This window comes from Zonotrichia leucophrys, chromosome 21 (genome assembly GCF_028769735.1).
Source record: "Zonotrichia leucophrys gambelii isolate GWCS_2022_RI chromosome 21, RI_Zleu_2.0, whole genome shotgun sequence".
In the NCBI taxonomy this organism is placed as follows: domain Eukaryota; kingdom Metazoa; phylum Chordata; class Aves; order Passeriformes; family Passerellidae; genus Zonotrichia; species Zonotrichia leucophrys.
In genome coordinates, this window is record NC_088190.1 from 5,784,498 (window position 1) to 5,790,596 (window position 6,099).

The following is a 6,099-nucleotide window of genomic DNA, read 5'->3' on the forward strand; positions in this document are numbered from 1 at the left end:
CAGTGTCCTGAATTCACATCACTTAACAAAGGATTTCACCATGGCAGTCCAGCTCTAGAGAGGAAAGCAGAGCTCTGAAGCTGCTTTGTAAAGCTGCCAGCACCTGTGGGGACCCATGTGGGCCTGTAGAGCTTCTTTCTGGGTGTGCCCTGAACCACTCCTGCTCTCTGAGATTTACTTTTTTCCTTAAAAATACCGAAGGAATTCACTCGGCCTCTTGGTGACTGCGTGTTTGTGTACACGAGGCCACAGGTGAACACAGGGGTGATGTGTAGTGGAATCCCAACATCTGGAAGTCTCTGGGCATGGGTAATTGTGACAAGAGGAGGGAATATTCCTGATGACTGTTCCTGGCCTGTTTACCTGCTGCAGGACAGAGCTGAGCTACGCTGTTACCGTGACAATCTCTGCCTCCTTGCTGTGTATGTTTAACTTTTCTATGTAGACACTCGGTCTCCAGGACTGTTAACCTTGTCTGTCCTCCATGTTCCCCTCTTCTGTGTCTCCCTCTTGCTGTCTCCTCTCCTCAAAAGTAGCAATATTTAAGTGTACTTGCTGAATGCTCAACTTCAGATCAGTTTTCTGTAAAACTATGCCATTGATGAACAAAAGGAGGAGCAGGTCCTAGAGGTTTCTTCACCAGACTTGGACTTCCTGCCAAACAGCTCCCCAGAACTCATAACAGAAATTCAAAGAGGAGAAATCCAGAGGTGTTTCTGCCTGCCTCTCTCGGAAGTCAGCTTGGGAAACGAGGTCAGTTCCATGTCCATCATTCCCCTCTGAGCGCTCGAGATTTCTTCCTGCACTGTGTAGATGAGGCTTAGTCCGTGACCCAGAGCGCAGGGGGCTGGGTCACACTTTGACTGATGCTTCAGAGTTTTACAGACTCACGTAGGGAACTTGAGGGAATCAATACTCAGGAATCCTAAAGCTGGTTGTGTTTTGTGTCATTGACTCTCGTGGGCTGAACACGCTGCAGCCTCGCAGGCGGCTGAAGAGAGGAGTGGGTGTGTCATCAATGGGATGTGGTTCTGCCCAAAGTAATACACACTTGATTCTTTTTTGATTTTTTTTTTAATATTGGGGGACTGTTTATCAACAAATTATGTGTAAAAAAATTTGATATTTAAAAAAAAATGAATAAACACTTTATCATAATGCTGCTTGGTTGGTCTGTCTGTATTTCTGAGGTTGGCAGCTCTGCACTCAAATCCTTCAGTGCCTTTTTTTCCCAAGGCCAGTGGATTTTCTGTAACATAAATGCTGTCATTTTGAACAGAATTAGTAGAAATCTGTGGGTAAAATTATTGAGATTGGGAAGGCCTGAGAACAGACTTGAGAAATTCCTGTATTCCCTTTCTTTGGGGATGGGCTGTTGGGTCCTTCATGAAGGACTTGGGAAAGCATCCGAGTAAACATAAAATGTAGCACTTGGCCATGGCCCTGTCTGCTGGGAAAGTGAGTGGGACACTCCTTGTCTCCTACCTGAATACCTCACTTCCAGCCCAGTTAGCAGATGGAGATTTATTTTTCTGGTGCTGGAAGATAATTTCTTGGGACATTAAAAAAAATTGGGATTTAAAGCCCTGGAAAGCTCATTAGAGTTTTAGTTAGAAATAGCTTTTTTGCAGTCCCATTCTCTTAGTGTCACCTAGTAGAACAGGTTTTGGTAGGGAGGTGTAGAGGATATTCCTCCTCTGAAACTTGGGGCACAGTCACTAACCCTAAGTTAGTGACTATGCCCCACAGTTCCTTATTCAGATCTAGAAAAACTTCCACTTTTCCTTGTAACAGCCCTGAGGTTTTGGCCATTTTAAATCCCTGCTAACCAGAGCTGTGGGTGCTGGTGCCAGGTGAGGGACACAAACACAAGGGGTTGTGATTCAGTGACCGTGACAAACTGGGCAGTGGTTTCCTCCTCACATGTTCAGAGCCCTGCACGTGATGCTGGTGTCACTGTTAGAGCTAAGTGAGGTCATTATCATGCAAACAACAATTTGAATTCAGCTCTCAGGGTGGGAAAAGGGAAGGTTTGATGTGTGGGCTGCTACAGCCTCATCATACATTGGCCCAAGGGTTGCTGTGATTTCTTCTGCTGGGAGATGATTTAAGGATTGAATGCCCTGGTTCAAAACTACTTTGAGCAGTAGTTTGTTTGTTCTGCTTGATGAAGATGATTTTATTTTGGTAATGTGTAAAAATTATGATTAATGGCACGGTTGTGTTCATGTTTAGGATTGTCCCAATCTGAACTGGCCTGATGTCCTGAAGTTTAACAAGGTTAGGTTGTGGCTGCCCCTGGATCCCTGGCAGTGCCCAAGGCCAGGCTGGACAGGGCTTGGAGCAGCCTGGGACAGTGGAAACTGTCCCTGCCCATGACAGGGGTGGATTGGGATGAGCTTTAAGGTCCCTCCACCCAAACCATTCTGGGATTCCATGAATGGGGGCACTGGCACCCTGAAATCTGCAGCCTTTGTACAGCCAAGAGAGGCTCAGGCCCCGTGCCATAAATGTGCACTCCAAGTTGATGTATTCCTTGGTTATATTCTGTGGGCCTTTAGGAGTAGAGGTCTCCTATAAACTTCCTGCAGAAGCTCCTGGAGTTTAACAATAACAGCTGGAGGTTCTTTGAGCAGTCCCGTGGATGCAGCAGCTGCATTAAGAGCAGGATGCAGAGAGGTGAGTGTTCCTTCATGCAATTTCCTGCCTCACAGTAGATCAAGGAATGGTCAGAGCAGGAACATGACTGAGCCATTGCTCAGGAATTCTGCAGTGCCTCCATCAGCCCCTGCCTGGCCCGTGCCTGGTGTGGCTTTGCCAAGGGAACATTTGGGGCCAGTTTGTCACCAGAATGGGATTTGGGAAATCCTGCTGGCCCACCTGGCTTTTGATTCACTGTGACCTTACATTGATTATCTGCTGTGCCTCATTCCCTGGGGTAACTGGGGGTGCTGGGACCCCCGGAAGTGACCACTAGACTGTGACATAATTACCTGCAGCAACCACTTGTGCTAATTACAAGGTGCTGTGTGCTTGCCAATAAAGCACTGAGTCAAACACAAGGATGTGAGTGGCTGGTGACTGAAATCCCTCCCAACAGCCACTGCCAAAGGAATGTCTGGTTCCCAGTCTCTGTTAACAAATGGAAATGGGAAGGAGTTTAAAACCAAACCACTTGTGCCTGTGGAAATGGAGGTGTGCTCACAGGGCTTACTGTTGACTTACCCTTATAACCCAGCAGTTTTCCTAATACTAATTTTTTCTTTCCTCCTGGAATCCATCCTGCAATTCCTGAAGTGTTTCTTGTGCCTCTTTAATTTCCCCCCAGATCACTGGCAGCATTACTGAGGTGCCCTATGACTGCACTGCATGGGGTGGTATCTTGGGAGTATCCTGCACGTAACACACCTTGCTGCAGGGGGTGATTCCCTCAGTGACCCACTCTGTGCTTCCTCTCTCTCCATCCACGACAAGCACCTGATGGCTCTGCTCCTTGGGGATCATGTTCTCCAAGCCAACATGGGCTGCAAATATTGAGCAAAGAGTTAAAACTTGGGGAGAGGGTGGGAAGCAACCCAGGCTGTGGTGGGAGTGGGATGGATCCTCCCAAGCTTTTCTAAGGAGAATGAGAACTGTTTAAATGCTGGGAGCGGGGAATTTTCCATGTTAATCCATAATTGTGTGGTGGGGGCTTTAAGGGATTATAACCAACTCATTTTACTCAAAGTAAAACAAACACTGGGGGCATTCAAAACATTCAGGAAAACAGCAGGACACCAGGAAGTCTGTTCTACCATAGAATCCCAGAGTGGTTTGGGTTGGAAGGGACCTTAAAGCTCCCTCCAGCCCCCATGGGATTACACAGTGTAAATGCTGCACCTGGTGCCTCCAGAGCAAGGAGGAATGCAAATGGATGCACGTACCTGCTGGTGCTGTACAGCTCGTTTGCCTTCTACTTTATGCTTTAAATCCTAAAACTCACCAGGAAAGCATAAACTGGGATCTGTTGGGCTGCTTTACAAGCAGCTGACTTTAGTCTTTCCAGTGACTTGATGGTGATCAGACTTGGGTGTTTCAGGATTTGCTCTGTCCCCCCCACACTTCAGCAGGAGAGAGTTACCTTCCTCCCCACATGCCAAGACAAGCTCTGATCCTTGGGATCCCCTTTAATGCAATGTTTCTGCATCTCCAGAGGTTGGTGGGGAGCTGGGAAAAGTGTTTTGGTTTGGCTCAGTTCTAACGCATGCACCTTCCCTTCCCTTCCCTTCCCTTCCCTTCCCTTCCCTTCCCTTCCCTTCCCTTCCCTTCCCTTCCCTTCCCTTCCCTTCCCTTCCCTTCCCTTCCCTTCCCTTCCCTTCCCTTCCCTTCCCTTCCCTTCCCTTCCCTTCCCTTCCCTTCCCTTCCCTTCCCTTCCCTTCCCTTCCCTTCCCTTCCCTTCCCTTCCCTCTCTTTCCCCCATGGTTTCCAAAGCTGTTAAACTGGCTGGGCCATTCCTGGAGGGAAAGAGCAGACTTGGCCTGGTGTGGTTTTTCCATCCAAGCCCTTGCTCAGCCCTTCCCTTCCCTGCCAGCAGGTTATTTATGGAGGAAGGGGTGGGAATGGCAGGGAATGCACTCCCAGAAGCTGCTGGCTTTCACATTTTTTAATTGCTTTTACTTTCAGTTCCATTTTCAGTTACCATGGTTGGGTGATGCAGGCGCTAGGCTAGCCCCAAGTCACGACCCTTCACCTCAGCCTCAGGTTTTATTTGTAATTTATCTTAAGCCTTTTCATCAACTCCTGTCTCTGTCCTGTGACAGCAAATGAGGCTTTTACTTGAGGTTCATAGGAACTGTTCCCACCAATGGAGGGTTGGGCTGGAACAATGTGGCCCAGTTTTGGATCCATGGTGCCACCAGCACAGGGACCCCAGCAAAGAGCTGGATCCCCCATTTCAGGTTGCTGGGGCAGAACTGAAGGAAGCACTGCTGAAGCCTGAGGTGGTGGGGTGCCATATGGATCCCCCATTTTTCCCTCACCACTGATAATTTCCTTTGAAGCCAGCACCCCAAAGTGCAGCAAAGCTGCAGGCTGGCCTCAGAGGGCTGTGTGGCTGGTGGGCACCTCATGTCCCCAAACCTACTGTGTGTGCACTCAGCAGGCACCCAACAGCACTGTCCCCTCCTGTCCCCCTGGACTGTGAAGGAACCAACTCCCCTTATCCACCTCACATCCCTCCTGGCTGTGAAAGAACCAATGCCACCTTCTCCTGTGTCCCCTCACTGTGTCATGGCAGTCTCTCAAATGCCATCTCTCCTCTTTGAGGTCAGGGCCATGACAGACCCAAGGCCATCTCCCCTCATGCTCCTCAGTGTCCCCAGTGCCATCTCCCCCCACATCCCCTCACTAATCCCAGGGCTGTGAGTGAGCCAGTGCCATCTCCCTCTATGCCCTCACTGTCCTCCACATCATGTCCCCTCATGTCCCCCCACTGAGCCCCGGGCTGCGAGGGACCCAGCCCCACCTTCCCTCACTGTCTGCCGTGGCACATCGCCTCGCGTCCCTCACTATCCTCTCACATCCCTTCAGCTGTCTGCAACGCCATCTCCCCTCAGGGGCTCATGAGAGATCCACCGCCATGTCCCCTCACGGTCCCCTCGCCGCTGCCGCGGGCGCCATTTGGGGCGGGCTGGGTTCGACCCGGCTGTGTTCGGCTCCAGTCGGCTCCATTCGGCCGGGTTGGCCTCGGCCGGGCCGGGTTGGGCTCCGATCGGCTCCCTTCGGCTCGCCCGGGCCGGGCTGGGCCCTCATCCCCGGGCGGGGCGGTGCCGTTGCCGGTCCGGGGCGGTCCCGTTGCCGGCCCGGGGCGGTGCCGTTGCCTACCCAGGGCGGTCCCGTTGCCGGCCCGGGGCGGGCAGCGCCGCTCGCTCCCTCCCTCCGTCCCTCCCTCCTCTCCCGTGACCTCAGTTCCCGGCGGAGCGCGGCCCCAGCGCGGCTCGGCTCCGCTGTGCTCCTGCGGGGCCCGCTCGCCCCCGCGCCCGGCCATGGCGCGCTGAGCGCCGCGGAGCCGCCAGCCCGGGGCCGGCCGGGGCAGCCGGCAGGACGGAGCCGGCAGGACGG